This window comes from Scyliorhinus canicula, chromosome 9 (assembly GCF_902713615.1).
Source record: "Scyliorhinus canicula chromosome 9, sScyCan1.1, whole genome shotgun sequence".
Classification (NCBI taxonomy): Eukaryota; Metazoa; Chordata; class Chondrichthyes; order Carcharhiniformes; family Scyliorhinidae; genus Scyliorhinus; species Scyliorhinus canicula.
The window spans coordinates 134844607-134862914 of NC_052154.1; the positions used below are offsets into that span (position 1 = coordinate 134844607).

Genomic DNA, 18308 nt, shown 5'->3' on the forward strand with positions numbered 1-18308 from the left:
GCTCTTAATATAGTGGACTGCGTGCAATGCTCTATTGTGCTTTTGAACTATCTGTTAATGTGTAAATTGTGCAGTAAACTATTTAAAAGTATCAACCAATTACTTAAAATAAAAAAATAAAAATAAAAAATTCAATTATAACATTCTGTATTTACATTTGGTATCTACTGCCAGTAATATGTACAGTACATGTACACTGTAATTACTAAGAAATACACATTTTTTCCACAAAAATTTTAATTGTACCCTTTTTTCCATATGTATTTTTTGAAAATTTTATTTATTTGTTATGAAAATTAAATGATAGCATTGTAGTTGTGGGTGGGCCCCCTTCGTCTCCTGTCAACCAATATTTTTAGACCCAGTCCGCCACTGCCTGTCAGCCCTTGCATTATTCCCCCTGCCCTTGCCCTTCTCGCACTGCGAGTTAGAAGATTAAAATATATATATAGACCAGCCGTTAAGTAACAAATATTCCTTCTTTTTGAAATTTACAAGAAAATCTGCCTGTGCCTCTTAGTTACAGGGCTTAAACATTCACGGAAATATTATGCAATTTCTTTTTAAATCACTTGTCGCGGGTTGCGGTCAGGCAAAAAAGGGAGTGGTGCCTGTACTCTCAATCCGCACGTGGCCATAACAATTTACATAATAATTTTACTGACAACAGGACTTCCCCGTTATTCTACAACCACTGACTGATGTAGTGAGAAGTGGAGCTACTCTTGGAAAATAGGGAAGCCAACTTGAACAACTCCCATAACGTAAAGGCCAAATTATTTGTTTCTTAAACCCAATTAAAGTATGATTTCTAACAAGTGAATAATTAAGATATTCCAATATTATATTGGGGGCGGGGGGGGGGGGGGTGGTGAAGGCGGGAAAACCAGCATCTTCACTTTCAATGTTTTTAACACAAAATTTTGTGATGTTGATGGAGGTCAGCAGCAACAAATTGCATTTCATGGTGATAGATGAGAGTTTTTCCTGAGGGCAACTCAATTTGATTACTTTATACTTATTTATTGTGATTTTTCGTCCAGATCACTGGTGTATTGCGGTTTAGATCGGGGCAGCCAGAAACCTCTGCCTGCCTTTTATCCATCCTGGCAAAAGTTCAGCTGCGCGCTCACGCCACAACCCAAAATGCCGCGTGCCCGTACCGCGACCGCGCGCCCTGCGCGTTCCCGCGCCACAAAGAGGGCAGAGCACATGTTCGGCCGCGCGCTCAGCGCGTTCCCGCGCCACAAAGATGACACAACGCAGGTTCGGCCGCGCGCCCTGCCGAAGCACGGACACGCGCACAATCTCCGCGCACGCTCGCGACAGGCGGACGCGCGCTCTCGCGATGTTTTGCCGCTCACAGGCGCTGGGTGTCCACCGGAGCCGGAGGATGGGGACGTTTATGTGGGAATCCGCAGCCCCAGGCACGAACAGCCCCTCTTACCCAGGTAAGGCAGAGCGGGAAAGTGTCTGAGCACAGTGACCCTCAAACCCCGGGGATGGAGAATTGAAGCAGCAACCCACACAGTGTCACCACCTCCGGGAGAGGGGACAGCACACCTTCGGCAATGGAGCAAAGACCTGAGACATGGTCTGTCTGAGGGGCAAATGGAGTAGAGACCTCGTCTGTCTGACGGCGCGGCGGGGAGACGAGCAGATATATGGTTTGCCTGAGTGGGGAATTGAGCAGAGACCTGGTTTGGCTGAGTGGGGAATGGAGCAGGGACCTGATCAGTCTGAAGGAGGAAAAGATGTAGAGACCTGGTCTGTCTGAGGGGGAAAATGAACAGAGACCTCGTCTGTCTGAGGGAAAAGGAGCAGAGACCTGGTCTGTCTAAGGATGGAAAGGATCAAAGACCTGGTCTATCTGAAAGGGGCAGAGACCTCATCTGCCTGAGGGAAAAGGAGTGGAGACTTGGTCTGTCTGAGGAGGAGGGGGGAGGGGGATGAGCAGCAGAGACCGGGTCTATCTGAAGGGGGAAAGGAGCAGAGACCTCATCTGCCTGAGGGAAAAGGAGCAGAGACCTGGTCTGTCTGAGAGGGGAAAGGAGCAGAGACCTGGTCTATCTGAAGGGGGAAAGGAGCACACACCTCATCTGCCTGAGGGAAAAGGAGCAGAGACCTGGTCTGTCTGAGGGAAAAGGAGCAGAGACCTGGTCTGTCTGAGGATGGAAAGGAGCAGAGAACTGGTCTGTCTGAAGGGGGAAAAGGAGCAGAGACCTGGTCTGTCTGAAGGGGGAAAAGGAGCAGAGACCTCATCTTTCTGAAGGGGAAAATGAGCAGAGGCCTCATCTGCCTGAGGGAAAAGGAGCAGAGAGCTGGTCTGTCCGAAGGGGAAAATGAGCAGAGACCTCATCTGCCTGAGGGAAAATGAGGAGAGACCTGGTCTGTCTGAAGGGGAAAAGGAGCAGAGACCTGGTCTGTCTGAAGGGGGAAAAGGAGCAGAGACCTCATCTGCCTGAAGGGGAAAAGGAGCAGAGACCTGGTCTGTCTGAGGGGGAAAAGGAGCAGAGACCTGGTCTGTCTGAGGGGGAAAAGGAGCACTGACTTGGTCTGTCTGAGGGGGAAAAGGAGCAGTGACCTGGTCTGTCTGAGGGAAAGGAGCAGAGACCTGGTCTGTCTGAGGGAAAGGAGCAGAGACTTGGTCTGTCTGAGGCCGGGGGGTGGTGGGGTGTGTGTGTGTGTGTGTGTGTGTGTGTGAAGGTGGAGCAGGAGCAGGAGCAGAGAACTGCAAACCCATTCACTGTCATTGGGATCGTCCAGTTCGCCAGCAACGCACCCAAGCCCCAAAGTTTCCAGTCAGCGTGGGGTGGCCACAATGGGAAACCCCATTGGCCGGCTGGTGGACTGGAGAATCCTGTCCCTGGTCTGTCTGAGGGGGAAAAAGGAGCAGAGACCTGATCTGTTCCCCTTCAGTGTAGTGCAGTGGGGTGGAGTGGAGTAGAGACCTGGTCTGTCTGAGGGGATCCACTAATGTAATTGGAGCAGAGACAGGCTTGGGGAATTGCACTGCACCTAGCACAGACAGGTTTTATCTAAGGGGATACTTCAGGGCAAAATGTCAATATATCGGGGCATCCAGAGATACATGGAGCACCGATGATATACGAGGGATTACTTGTCATATTTCCCAAGTAACAGAACTAAGACACACCAGATGGAATGGGACAGCAATGGGATCTGTCTGAAGTAATTCTGAGGGCATGAGATGAACCTGAAGGGGTTACACTTGTGAAATGAATGCTGATAGTGCATATCTAAAGAGAATGTGAAGATGAGTTGGAGATAGATTCTGTTTCTATAATTGGTAGCTTAGGAAACACACCAATGAATGGATCTGACTGAGGATATACACTGGAGAAATGTAGCAGATGTAGGTTTTCTCTTGTGGTCATCCCAGGGGAAATATTGCAGAGATGAGGCTTAACTGTCTGATAAACTGGGGTACTGGACAGAGATGGTGTTATGTTGAAGGAGATATGCCAAATGAGGAATGGGGTAGACATTACACCTTACCTACAGATTTTGCAGTGCGGGAAAGTGCAGAGATGGTGTCTCATTTGAGATGAGTCTCATTGAGGATTTTACTTGGTTGGGTGGGGGGAGGGAGGGTGATGGAAAAGGAGCATGGATGAAACCAGGCATTGGCTGAAGTAAGTGTATGTTTGTAGCAATGATGAAAATGTTTCTAACAAAGCATCCTGACTGACCTCCAGGCTTAAGTGTTCCTCTGGGTAATGTTCCAATGTGCTACACAGTCTTTTGGCAGTTTCGTTCAATGTTGGATGCAAGCTGAGAGATTTTTGGCATACTCCTATTGCTTGTGCCTCAGACTGTATTGAGTTCTATTTGTCTTACAAATAGAAGATAAATATCTAAATCATTGTAGTCTGAATAGCAAGTGATTGTTTTTGCATTGTTATGTATAGAATGCACATAGATGTGTACAGGTGCCTGTCAAAATAAATAAATAAATAAATCCACTGGGGGACATAGTTTAGGAAGATAAAATTGGTGCATGTTAGTTTGCTTTCAGTACTACTTAGAAACAGTATTTTGAATACTAGTATTTTTTTCAGCTTCTCTTATTTTACTTAGGGCTATCATAGTATTGATTGATCAACCTTCTCCATCTATTCCTGTCAGCCATGCGTTCCTCTCCAATGCTGCTCCATTTAAGTCTCACTAATGCATCTCTCATCTGGTTTTAGACCTTTGTTTTCTTCTTTCTAGCAGTCTCGACTCCATTATTTGCCTGACTACATTTTCTCTCTCGCTTGGCAACAGATGATTGTACCACTTCCATCTTCTCTTGTTGCCTTTTTGGATGCTCTTACGATCCTCACTGACCTCCTGATATGCTGGCTCCTGATTTTGCCCTTTCCCGTTACTCCAAACATCCATTGCAGCACCTGCACCTCATTAGTATCCAGTTATTGTTTCTCTCTTTTTGATGTTTCCCACATTTTGTATAATGGTATATCCAATTAATACATTTCAGAAAACTGATCTTCGTATCAACATGCAGTTGCTGTAGGAATTAAACAGATTTAGTGTAGGGATGGAATTAGTATTTGCATTCACTCACTGTGATGGAAAGGACTTTGTCATTAAAAATGGTTTGAGATGGGCTGTAAGCCCCATATAATAATATAGGCAATCCCTAATATTAGATATTGAAAACCGCTTGTGCTACACACAAACAATAGTGTTGATAATTTGTAATTGTTGGAATTATGAATTTTTCAATTTTTAATACAACTTTGAACCAGCTCTCAGTTTAAAAGATAAATATAAATTGTATTGGTAGTAGCTTGCTTCATTTGATTTTATTGATTCATGCATTGTGAGAAAGTTCAAATGACAATTGATGCTGCAGCTTCAATGAGAACTTAGGCTCGAGTTGAGCTAATGGATCCAATAAAGCAGTTTGATTTAGTGAATGTTGAAAATATAATGTCCAGTTTCTCAGAAGAAGAAGATTGGCCCAAGTACTGCAGTACTGATTGAGTTTGAAGATGATGAATAACCAATATAAATCGACCCACTATGAAAGTAGGAGAACAACCACAATCTAGTTATGAAATTAATCTAAATTACTGTACCCTGAGTGGCGTCCAATATTCATCTTGCCGACATTACAAGTCCGCAATCTATTCTTAAAACCAGCATTTCCGGTAAATTGGTATTACCTAAATTTGGGATTTACCTATAATTACCAAATTGGATCTTGTGGGAGTTCTAGCATGCTTTGTCAGTTAGGTGACGTAATTTTATAAGTCATACCTTTGAAATGCTATTTTCTAAATATCGGTCAATTTTTTCTAAAAGGAGTGGAACAAATGTTTTCCAATATTACTGCAAGAGTTTATTGTAGCAACACATTGGAAAAATATGAAATTGTCACACAGTCAGTTAAAAAAAGTTGACTTTAGTTTATTAAAGTTTAATTTTTGGTGGTTAGGATTTGGCTTTAGATTTCCACGCATGATTTTAAACTTTCCCAACATTGCTGGATTTGTGTTCATTTGCAGAAAAATAATTAATGTGCAGTCAAGTTTTTATTTCTGAAGTTTTTGCTGGAAGATTTTATAAAAAGTGCTTCATTTCAGATTCATTGTCCTAGATGAAGAAATACAGAGCAAATGTACCAAGCATGTAGTTGAACCATGGATGCAGTCCAGGAAGGCTGTCTGTTCAATCTCCTATGCATGTACTGGTAAAAATAATTTGCATTAGTGTAACACCTTGCAGTGCCTCTAAACATTCCAAAATGATGGTATGGGTGCACAGATCATGATAAAATATGAATAGAAAGAGAAAGTAATCAAAAAGCCGAATAGAATGCTGACCTTTTTACCCAGAGGAATAGAATACAAGGAGATAAAGGCCATACTTAAATCCCTACTTGGGCGATATCTGGAGTATTGCAAACAGTTCTGAGCACCTCTCCTTATGAGGGATATAACTCCAAACAGGAGCAGTTGTGCATTCCAGCCTGCTTTCTGTGTCCCTGACCCAGCTTCTGCTGACCACAATCCCCTCCAGAGCCCTTGCCACTCTGCTTGCTGCATCCCGGTCAGCACCCCCCTGCCAGGCCCTCGTTGTTTCCGCTTGTTGCCCCTCTACTGTGCCCCCACACCTTTGCTGTCCGACCTTCTCTTCTCCTTCTCTAACCATTGTGCACCATGTGTGGGGTGGTGAGAGGTTGGGAGGAGGTACGCGAGCAGGTGGACTGTGGGTGCACAACACTAATGTCAGTGGGAGAAACTGTGCATATGCTAGGAAGTTATGGGGAAGGTGGTGGTGTAGGGGTCATGTCACCTGACTAGTAATCCAGAGTCCCAGACTAACGATCTGGGGACAGGGATTCAAATTCTATTAAATTAAGAAGTTTGTAACAGTAACCATGTAATCATTTTTGTTTGTTGTATATGGGAAGAAATCTGTCCTTTTCTGGTCTGACTACGTGTGATTCCAGACTCTTAACTGCCTGAGCAAGTCTCTGTTGTATAAAAAGCCTGAAGAAAAGAATGAAACTTAATGAATAACTTGGCATCAATCTGGACACTAGAAATGACAATGGCAAACTCAGCCCCGTCAACTCTGCGAAGTCCTCACTAACATCTGGGTGCTTATGTGAAGATTTGTAGAACTGTCCCACAGACTCGTCCAGCCTGACCTAATCATACTGTCAGAATCATAACTTGCAGACAGTGTACCGCATACCACCATATGTTCAATTGTAAGACAGACCCACCAGAGGTGGTGGCACAGTGGTTTACAGTTGGGAGGGAGTTGCCCTGGGAGTTTTCAACATTGATTCTGAATCCCATGAGGTCGATGGCACCAGGTCAAACATAGACGAGGAAACTTCCTGCTGATTATGTACCAACACCCGCCCCCCCTCCCCCCCCCTCTCAAGCTGATTAATTGGTAATACCATAAATCCATATTCCTCCATGCTGAACACCACTTGAAGGAAGTAGTGGGGGTGGCAAGAACACAGAATGTACTCTGGGTGGGCGACTCGGTTGCACCACTACTCTACTTCTGACCTCATTACAGCCTTGGCCCAAAACATGTGCAAAAAAACTCAACTCCAGAGGTGAGAGCTCATTACCTTTGACATCAAGGAAGCATTTGACTTAATGTGGCATCAATGCGCCCTAGTAAAACTGAAGTAAATGGGAATGGGGGGAAAACCCTCGACTGGTTGGAGTTATGCTCACCACAAAGGATGACAATCTTCTCAGTTCCAGGACATCATTACAGGAATTCGTCAGAGCAGTGTGCCCTAGGCCCCAACCATTTTTAACTGCCTCATCAATGACCTCCTTTCACCATAATGTCAGAAGCGGGGTCGCACACTCATCAGCGAACATGTTTTTTAAATCCATTTACGGAATGTGGGCGTCGCTAGTTAGGCTAGCATTTATTGCCCATCCCTAGTTGCTCTTCAGAAGGTGGTGGTGAGCTGCCTTCTTGAACCGCTGCAGTCATTGAGTTGTAGGTACACCCACTGTGCTGTTAGGGAGGGAGTTCCAGGATTTCGTTCCAAAGACAGTGAAGGAACGGCGATATACTTTGAAGTCAGGGTGGTGAGTGACTTGGAGGGGAAACTTCAGGTGGTGGGGTTCCCAGGTATCTGCTCCTGTTGTCCTCCTAGATGGTAGTGGTCGTGGGTTTGGAAGGTGCTATCGAACGAACCTTGGTGGTTACTGCAGTGCATCTTGTAGATGGTACACGAAGCTGCCACGGTTTGTCGGTGGTGGCGGGTTTGAATGTTTGTGGAAGGAGGAGCAATCAAGCGGGCTGCTTTGTCCTGGATGTTGTTGAGCTTCTTGAGTGTTGTTGGAGCTGTACTCATCCAGGCAAGTGGAGAGTATTCCATTACACTCCTGACTTGTGCCTTGTACATGGTGGACAGACTTTGGGGGGCGGTGGTCAGGAGGTGAGTTACTCGCCGTAGAATTCCGAGCCTTTGACCTGCTCTGGTAGCCACAGTGTTAATGTATAATAATAATCTTTATTGTCACAAGAATGCATACATTAACACTGCAAGGAAGTTACTGTGAAAAGCCCCTAGCCGCCACATTCTGGCACCTTTTCGGGTAACACAGAGGGAGAATTCAGAATGTCCGATTCACCTAACGGCACGACTTTTGGGACTAGTGGGAGGAAACCGGAGCACCCGGAGGAAACCCACGCAGACACCGGGAGAACATGCAGACTCCACACAGACAGTAACCCAAGCTTGGAATCGAACCTGGGATCCGGGAGCTGTGAAGCAACAGTACTAACCACTGTGAATCTGTGCTGCCCACTAATGTGGCTAGTCCAATTCAGTTTCTGGTCAATGGTAATCCCCAGGATGTTGATTTGTGGGGGATTCGGCGATGGTAATGCCATTGAATGTCATGGAGCAATGGTTAGATCCTCTCTTGTAGGAGATGGTCATTGTCTGACACTTGTGTTGTGCGTGTGTAACTTGCCACTTGTTAGTCCAAGCCTGGATATGGTCCAGATCTTGTTGCATTTGGACATGGACTTTTTCATAATCTGAGCGTCGTGAATGGTGTTATATTTTATATTTCACAAAATATAAAAAATACAAAACAATATTAACAAAACAACCATAGTAAAAACCAAAAAACAACAACCACCCCCAGCAACTACAAAAACAAAAAAGCAAACAACAAAAAGGAAAGAGATAACACCCGCCACATCCAACCAACCCAAGAAAGGCTGCCACCCTCTAAAGAACCCTTGCACCGACCCTCTCAGGGTGAATTTCACCCTCTCCAACTTGATGAACCCCGCCATGTCATTGATCCAGGCCTCTACGCTTGGGGGCCTCGCATCCTTCCACTGAAGCAAAATCCTACACCGGGCTACTAGGGACGCAAAGGCCAGAATACCGGCCTCTTTCGCCTCCTGCACTCTCGGCTCCGCTGCTACCCCAAATATCGTGAGTCCCCAGCCTGGCTCAACCCTGGATCCTACCACCCTCGACATCGTGCTTGCTACCCCCTTCCAAAAGTCCCCCAACGCTGGGCACGCCCAGAACATATGGGCATGGTTCGCTGGGCTCCCCGAGCACCTAGCACACCTGTCTTCGCCCCCGAAGAACCTGCTCATCCTCGTCCCGGTCATATGAGCCCTATGTAGCACCTTGAACTGTATGAGGCTAAGCCTCGCACAAGAAGAGGAGGAATTCACCCTTTCCAGGGCACCCGCCACGTCCCCTCCTCAAACTCCTCACCCAGCTCCTCTTCCCATTTACCCTTCAGCTCCTCCATCGAGGCCTCGTCTACCTCCTGCATTATGTGGTATACGTCCGAATTCTTCCCTCCTCCAACCCACGCCCCTGAGAGCACCCTGTCCCGTACCCCACGTGGGGGCAACAGAGGGAACCCCTCCACCTGCCGCCTGGCAAACGCCCTAACCTGCATGTACCTAAACATGTTCCCCGGGGGGAGCCCAAACATCCCCTCTAACTCACCCAGGCTCACGAACCTCCCATCCACAAACAGGTCCTTCAACCTCCTAATACCTAGCTTGTGCCAGCCCAGAATCCCGCCATCGATGCTCCCTGGAGCAAATCGGTGGTTCCCCCATATCGGGGACTCCATCGAGCCCCCCACCTCCCCCCTATGCCATCTCCATTGCCCCCAAATTTTGAGGGTAGCCGCCACCACCGGGCTCGTGGTATACCTCGTTGGAGGGAGCGGCAATGACGCCGTTACCAGCGCCTCCAGGCTCATGTCCACACAGGAAGCCATCTCCATCCTCTTCCATGCTGCCCCTTCCCCGTCCATTACCCACTTACGCACCATCGCTGCGTTGGTAGCCCAATAGTACCCACAGAGGTTGGGCAGCGCCAGCCCCCCCTATCCCTGCCCCGCTCCAAAAACACCCTTCTCACACTCGGAGTCCCATGCGCCCATACAAATCCCGTAATAATCCTGTTAACTCTCCTAAAGAAGGCCTTCGGGATAAGGATGGGAAGGCACTGGAACAGGAACAAAAATCTCGGGAGCACCGTCATCTTGACGGACTGCACCCTACCCGCCAGCGACAGCGGTAACATATCCCACCTTTTAAACTCCTCCTCCATTTGCTCCACCAACCTTGTGAAGTTAAACTTGTGCAGAGCCCCCCAGCTCCTAGCCACCTGGACTCCCAGGTACCTAAAGCTCCTACCTGCCTGCTTCAGTGGGAGCCTACCAATCCCCTCCTCTTGATCCCCCGGGTGCACAACGAACAGCTCGCTCTTACCCAGGTTGAGCTTATACCCAGAAAAGCCCCCAAATTCGCTAAGAATCCTCATCACCTCCGCCATTCTCCCCACCGGGTCTGCCACATACAGCAACAGGTTGTCCGCATAAAGCGACACTCGATGCTCCTCCCCACCCTGCACCAGGCCCCTCCAGTTCCCCGACTCCCTCAACGCCATGGCCAGGGGCTCAATTGCCAACGCAAAGAGCAAGGGGGACAGGGGACACCCCTGTCTCATTCCCCGGTGCAGCCGAAAGTACTCCGACCTCCTCCTATTCGTGGCTACACTCGCCATCGGGGCCTCATAAAGCAGCCTCATCTAACGGACAAACCCCTCCCCAAACCTTTCCAACACCTCCCACAGGTACCCCCACTCAACCCTGTCAAAGGCCTTCTCCGCGTCTAATGCCACCACTATCTCCGCCTCCCCTTCCACAGCCGGCATCATGATGACATTCCGAAGCCTCTGTATGTTGCTATTCAACTGCCTTCCCTTTACAAACCCCGTCTGGTCCTCGTGAATGACCCCCGGCACACAATCCTCTATCCTTGTAGCTAAGATCTTCGCCAACAGCTTGGCGTCTACATTAAGCAGCGAGATCGGCCTATATGACCCACACTGCAGGGGGTCCTTGTCCCGCTTCAGGATCAAGGAAATCAGCGCCCGTGACATAGTTGGGGGCAAAGCCCCCCCCCCTCCCTTGCCTCGGTAAAGGTCCGAACCAACAGGGGGCCCAACAGGTCCGCATACATTTTATAAAATTCGGCCGAAAACCCATCCGGCCCCGGCGCCTTCCCCGACTGCATGTTCCCTATCCCTTTAACCAGCTCCTCTAGCTCAATCGGCGCCCCCAGTCCCTCCACCTGCCCCGTCTCCACTTTCGGAAATCGCAGCTTGTCCAAGAAGCGCCCCATTCCCCCCCCTCCACCGGGGGTTCAGACCGGTACAATTCCCCATAAAAGTCCCTAAAGACCCCATTAACGTCTACCCCCCTCCGCACCACCTTCCCATCTCTATCCTTCACTCCCCCAATCTCCCTGGCCGCGTCTCGCTTTCGGAGCTGGTGTGATAGAAATTATTTCTGTTACCTAGGGAGCGTAGGACAAGGACGTGCCAGGGTCTTAAAAAATGGAACGAGGCCTTTCAGGAGTGAAATAAAGAAACCATTTTTTTGTAAAGAGTGGTAGAAGTTTGAAACATTTTTCAACAAATCACGATTGATGCTAGATAAATTGTTAGTTTTAAAACTAAGATTGTATTTTTGTACCAAAGGTATTGAGAGATATGGTTAAGAGATGGATACAAATAGTTAAGTTATCAGCCAACCATGACCTCAGAATACCTGGTGTTGTAAGACTTCTTACTGTGCTCACCCCAGTCCAACGCCGGCATCTCCACGTCATTCAATGAAGGAATGGGCTTAAGGAGCTAAATGTTCTTGTGCTTCTATGTTTTACAGATAATGAGTCTTTTTTATTTTAGCAAACCTGGCACCAATTTTCACATTATAGATCCCTCAGGAACCAATGAGGTAAATGACCAGATGTTATGTTTTGTTGGTATTGGTTGTAGGATAAATGTTGACCAGGACATCAAGGTGAAATCTGCTGTTCTTCTTCAAACAATGCATCATCCATCTGTGAGGCCAGGCAGGCCGTAATTAGGGGGTTGCAACAATGGTTTAATTCCTCAAATGTAATAATCTTTATTAGTGTCACAAGTAGGATTACATTAACACTGCACTGTATTTACTGTGAAAATCCCATAGTCGCCACACTCCAGCACCTGTTTGGGTACACAGGGAGAATTCAGAATGTCCAATTCACCTAACAAGCACATCTTTCGGGACTTGTGGGAGGATACCAGAGCACCCGGAAGAAACCCATGCAGACGTGGGGAGAACGTGCAGATTCCCAAGCCGGGAATCGAACCTGGGACCCTGGTGTTGTGGAGCAACAGTGCTAACCACTGTTCTGCCATGCCACCCAAAGAAAAGTCACCATAGTCTCAGATGACCTTAGACTCTCCCCTTTTGAGGGGGAGAGCTCACTGGTGATTTAACCTGAGGATCACCGCACCTTAGGCGAGGGGCAAGGTTGAGAAGACGGGGCCATCATGAATAACCTCAGCCTGTACGGGAATTGAACCTGTGCTGTTGGCCTCACTCTGCATCACGAAACAGCTGCCCAGCCAATCGAGCTACACTGGCTCCCAAGTCAAAAAGGAGCACATAGAAACAGTTAACGTTTGTTTTTACATTCCTGGACTGGGTGAAAAGAATTCATGTTCCCAGTCCTAATAACTGTGCAGTTATGCAATATTTGCCCTTGAGGCTTTTGTATGAATTGCAGTCACTTGGAAGAGATACCAGTGGGCAAACAACACCCATGGAATTCTTCCGCAACCAAGCCTTTAGGAAAGGAACAATAAAAGAAAGCTAAGTGTAATATTTGTCTGTGCGTAACCAAGTAAGCTTTTAAGGTGGAAGTACTGAATGTAAAATAAAGAGAGAAAACAAAGATTGTTTTTCCTTACACAGGTTGAAGCAAAGGAATCTAAATTTTATTAAATAAAGCTGTTTTGAGCTAAGTTTTAAATTCAGGAATACCAAGTTGCTGTCTTCATATCACAATTTTGTCAGTCTTGCATTTATATTTTGGAATTAAATGGTTGTTAGGATGAAGATTGAAGGTTGAGATTAAGAGTACTTGTGCTTTTTGTTTCTGACATTAACCAAAAATTAAATTTATTAGATGGTTCAAGGCCATTTTTAAAAAATGTGTTAGATTCTTCAAGTGAAGATTTCAATGATTTTTCAGGTGTAATCACTTCATTACTGTAGTTATTAAAGTGGTTAATGTTTTAAATGCAAGTTAAATGCAAAATACTGCTGATCCTAGAAATCTGAAACAAAAACAAAATAACAACAGAGCAGTAGGAATTCATGACATTTCAACAAATGTAGAAAATAGACAACATTTGAGGGATCTGTCTATTTTTCTGAAAAGTAATATTTAATTGATCTATATTGAATCATTGAGTGCTGAGTAAAAAGTAAAGCTTGTATTTATATAGAATTATTTTAGAAATGATTCAGTGTTATTGTGAAGATCATATTATTTCAATGAGCTTTGGTAAGAGTCAAATGGGGAAATGCTTATGATCTCCCCCCTCCCCCCCCAATAAATGGTGTTGGTGGGGTCCTGTAGGGAGCCAGGTCTGTGACATGGATAAAGGTAGCATGAGAGAAACTAGTTGAATGCAAATGAATAATGATGAATAAATAGCTTTCAGTGGGAAAGGGGTACAAGGTAAAGGCGTGGAGAGGTGAGGCAGAGCTTAGTACTCCAATGGGAACTTGTTTGAAGAAATATGTCTCGCTCTCCAAAGGTGTCATTTTAGAGGGGCTGAGAAGAATTGTCTTATTGTTCCAATATGTTCCAACATTTTTGTATTGGTAAGGGTGAATGGGGGTTTGGGGGGGGGGGGGGGGGGCGGGGGGCGGAGGGGCGGGGGGGGAGAAGAGTAATGAACTGTGTAATGAAAGTGCATTCCAGGATTCAAAGCTTTAAAAACTTCATTAAAGTAGCAGATTTGCTTTAACATTGCGTCATGCTGGAAGCAGCTGTGGCTTCGTTAAAACTTGCTCTATGTACGCAATTTAGTTTGTTCCCATGAACATAGTGGTTTATTATTCCTCTAAGTGTTATAGAAATTTGATTTAAACTGTCTCCTGCAGAAATAAATGAAACCATTATATTTTTAAAGCTCATTAGTTTTATTTAACAGAAATTTTGCCGTTTATAACTGAAGTAATTATCTGAGAAATTAATCTGTGCTATAATTTGCCATCTAAAATTTAGCATAGATTTAATTAATTTTTTAAAATAATCTTTATTGTCACAAGTAGGCTTACATTGCAATCAAGTTACTGTGAAAAGCCCCTAAGCGTCACATTCTGGCGCCTGTTCGAGTACACGGAGAATTCAGAATGTCCAAATTAACTAACAGCACTTCTTTTGGGATGTGTGGGTGGAAATTGGAGCACCCAGAGGAAACCACTGCAGACCCCGCACAGACAGTGACCCAGCCGGGAATTGAACCTGGGACCCTGGAGCTGTGAAGCCACGGTGCTAACCACTGTGATACTGTGCTGCCCACAGTGAATTTACAGTAGTGTAATGCTAAAATGCGCTAGTGGTGCATGAGAGGCAAGAACCCTCCTTTTGCTAAGAAATGCTGTTTTCATTGGGAGGAAAACAAATTGCTAGCATTCATAGTTTATTCGTTTTCCTTGACTAAAATTTCAACTAAATTATACCACTGTCCCCAGACTAACATCATAGCCCAATATGTCTAACAGTTACCAAAACCCTGCAACATTAAACACCATTTATTCCCCACTATCCCTTGGACCTGCTTGTATTTCCATTGGAACCATTATTCTCTGCTTTCCTGGTTCTCTACTAGAATTTTCACAGAACAAAGTTGTGTGGGACGTTTCCTCATTTTACAGTCTACTTCTTAAAAACGATTTAAGTTGGTTTCCTTTTCTTGGTAAATCAAACTTAATTATGCTCCTATTGTTTGTAGTTTTCTTTCATTCCTACGGCAAGTGTTGCTGTATCATGTGTAGAAAGATTTGACCATTCATGATTGCATTCCACGTTACGCAGGAAATAGGGATTTTGATGTATGTGGACCATGAGGTTAAACTAGAAAGGAAGTTCATCTCATTTTGCTCCTTAGTTATTTTAGTCCCATTCCTGCCTTAAGTGCATGATTCAATTCAACAAAATGAAAACAAATCATAATGGAAAGCAGCGATTTGCACTTTTGTCATCAGTTCCATAAATTACTAAAGTTATTGTTATTTGAGAGTTTTATTGATCTGTTCGTCATGACTTGTCATTTGATTTGTCTGGTGAAAATGTGCAAAGGGAACTATTTGTTTTGTTTCGAGTGTATGTGACTTGCATTCTGCATTCCATTATTCTTGGCAAGAAGCAAACTTAAGCTGCTAACAGTACAGATACAGGACCCATAGGCATGAAATTTTAATTAACTATTTTGGTCTTTGAATGCAGCTGCATTTTTAGAGATTTTGTACAAAATATATTTGTCATTGGTGTCTGACTTCACAGTTTCCTCAACTGATTTCCAATTGTTTGAATCTTAACTCTTGAAACGTAAGAACTCTGAATTTTCAAAGCAAATACTGCAGATGCTGGAAATCTAAAATAAAAGCAGAAAATATTGGAAATACATAGAACATACAGTGCAGAAGGAGGCCATTCGGCCCATCAAGTCTGTACCGACCCACTTCAGCCCTCACTTCCACCCTATCCCTGTAACCCAATAACCTCTCTTAACCTTTTTGGTCACTAAGGGCAATTTATCATGGCCAATCCACCTCACCTGCACGTTTTTGGACTGTGGGAGGAAACCGGAGCACCCGGAGGAAACCCATGCAGACACGGGGAGAACGTGCAGACTTCGCACAGACAGTGACCCATGGGGAATCGAACTTGGGACATTGGTGCTGTGAAGCAACAGTGCTATCCACTTGTGCTGCCCCTGTGCTACCGTGCTGCCCCTGAAATGGCAATTTCTCCAGATCCGCATTCTTTCCCTGATGGTTTGCCGAGAACACCTCACTCTTCCCCACATTGAGTTTATAACCTGAAAAGAAACCAAACTTAATTAATATCTCCATAATCTTTCCCTCACTGGAGAGCGGGCATCTTACATGCAACAGATCAGACAGCATCTGTGGAGAGAACAGAGTTAACATTTTGTGTTGATGGTGTTCTGATGACAAATCATCAACCTGAAACATTAGTTCTGTTTCTCCTTCCACTGATATTGCCTGATCTGCTGATCGTTTTCTGTTTTTACTTTTAATTTTCAAATCTGGCAATGGCCATTGATGCAAATTGTTTCATTTTTGTCACAATATTCGTAATTTCTCCAGATTTTCACTGGCCAGACCCTAAGAACTAAAGCATAATATTGCCAGGCAGTGAAGTTAAATAGTTTGGCTGATGCATCATGAATTACAGATTTGACATGAAGCAACCCATGCTCCTTTTGCTGATTTGTATTTTTGTTGCACCACTGTGGTGTTGTCCTCTTTATTTTTGAGCATGAGCTTCACGGATACAAGAGGTATTTCTTAATCTGCAAACAAAAAATTAAACTTGTTATTTCAAGTAATATTACTTAGTTTAATTACATTTTATGACCTTGAAGGGAAGGTTGAAAACGCTTCTAATTTAGCAGAATAATGCATTTTGCCCTGCATGGTACAATAATGCAAAATAGTGCATCATCTTACCACATACCTATACCATGGGTAGAAAAATGAAACAGAAAATGTAAAATTTCCATACCATTTAGGATATTACGAGACTGAACAGATATCAGAACTATGCGTCCCATAGTGAAGAACGCAATAAATAACTTCACATTTGATATCTGTGCAAAGTTATCAGTTAATCTGTTTTAGCGGTGATGACTGCGGCAAGAATATTGGCCAGGACCTAGGAGAGCTCCCTGTTGCACTTCATAGGATCTTCATGAGATGGACAATAGGGTCATGGTGGTCATGGTCTTATCTGAAAGATCACACCTCTAATCATACAGCTCTCTCTCAATCTTGTATCAAGGTGTTAACCTACATTATTTTCTCAAGTTCAAACCTGTTCGAACCTGGGTTCTCTGGAACCCAGAATCTCTGACTTAGAAGCAAGTAAGCTGTCACCAGACCAAGATAACGTTGGAAATGGAGTCAAAAACAGGAAAATCTGGAAAACAGAGTCAGTCAGGTAGCATCTGTGGAGAGAAGGAAATGGTAAACATTTTAGGTGATATTTTTCATCAAAACTGGGAAAGCTTTGAAAAATAAATGCAAATGCATCTGAGGAATAAAGTTTAAAAGTAAATAAACGATAGTATCGATAAAAGGCTCAGAATTTTTCACGAATTAAAACCTGAGGTATATAGACAAAAGTTAAAACATTTAAATTAAATCTGTATGAAACAGTGACGTTAGCACACATGAAGCAGATGATTTGTGAGTAGCTGTCAAGTCTTCATTTATTTCAGTAGTAAATTCAATTGTTCCATGATTGGAAACATGGTAGGGCAGCACAGACCTGTGGACTGTGCATCCTGTTCTATGTGGGAACTCCAGAATGCTTCTTATGTCGTAGACAGCCAGACGTGCAGGAGACTGTGAAATGTAAATAAGAATTTTGGAAGGACTGTCACCCTCACCATTTGAAGTCTTCCCACCAACGATAATGGAAAGGCATCACAACTTTTCAAATCCCCTTTCAGCACTTCGACTAGACTGGCCAGATTTCATTTCTGCAACAATACCCAGTCGTGTGCCACTTGTATTCCCAAATATCTAAAACTTGACCTGGCCACCCGATATGGCAATTTCTCCAGACCCGCACTCTTTCCCTGATGGTTCGCCGAGAACACCTCATTCTTTCCCACATTGAGTTTATAACCCGAAAAGAAACCAAACTTACTTAATATCGCCATAATCTTTCCCTCATTGGAGAGCATGTCTCTTACATGCAACAGTAAGTTGTCTGTTTATAGGGACACTCGATGCTCCACACCTTCCTCTATACCCTTCCACTCTGTGGACAACCTACGTGCAATAGCCAGTGGTTCAGTTGCCAATGCAAAAAGTAACAGGGAAATTGGCACCCCTGCCTTGTTCCCCTATACAGTTGAAAGTACCCCGAGCTTAATGAGTCGGTACGCATTCTCGCAGTGGGAGCTTCATACAGTAATGTGATCCAAGAGAAGAACATTGGTCCAAACCCAAACCGTCCCAGAATCTCAGAGATATTCCCATTCTACCCGGTCAAACGCTTTCTACGCGTCCATGGAGATTATTGCCTCTGTCTAAGCCTGATGGGAGTGATGTCACCACATTCAAAGGTCTCCTTATATTGGCCTACAATTGTCTGCCCTTCACAAACCCTATCTGATCCTCAGCAAC

The 18308-nt window shown here is 44.8% G+C and overlaps 1 protein-coding gene across 5 annotated transcripts in view; it reads left to right on the plus strand.

The window, feature by feature from the left end:
- Positions 1 to 1348: 1348 nt before the first annotated feature.
- The window catches only part of LOC119971726 (diacylglycerol lipase-alpha-like), a 513684-nt gene continuing 496724 nt past the window's right edge, over positions 1349 to 18308 (plus strand). For 3 of the 5 annotated variants that reach the window (XM_038807682.1, XM_038807675.1, XM_038807679.1), the window contains exon 1: positions 1355 to 1451. The gene's annotated coding sequence lies outside the window, so the exon portion shown is untranslated. Of the gene's footprint in view, positions 1452 to 10277; positions 10289 to 18308 lie in introns of those variants that run through there. The other 2 variants (XM_038807680.1, XM_038807677.1) reach the window with 2 other exon arrangements.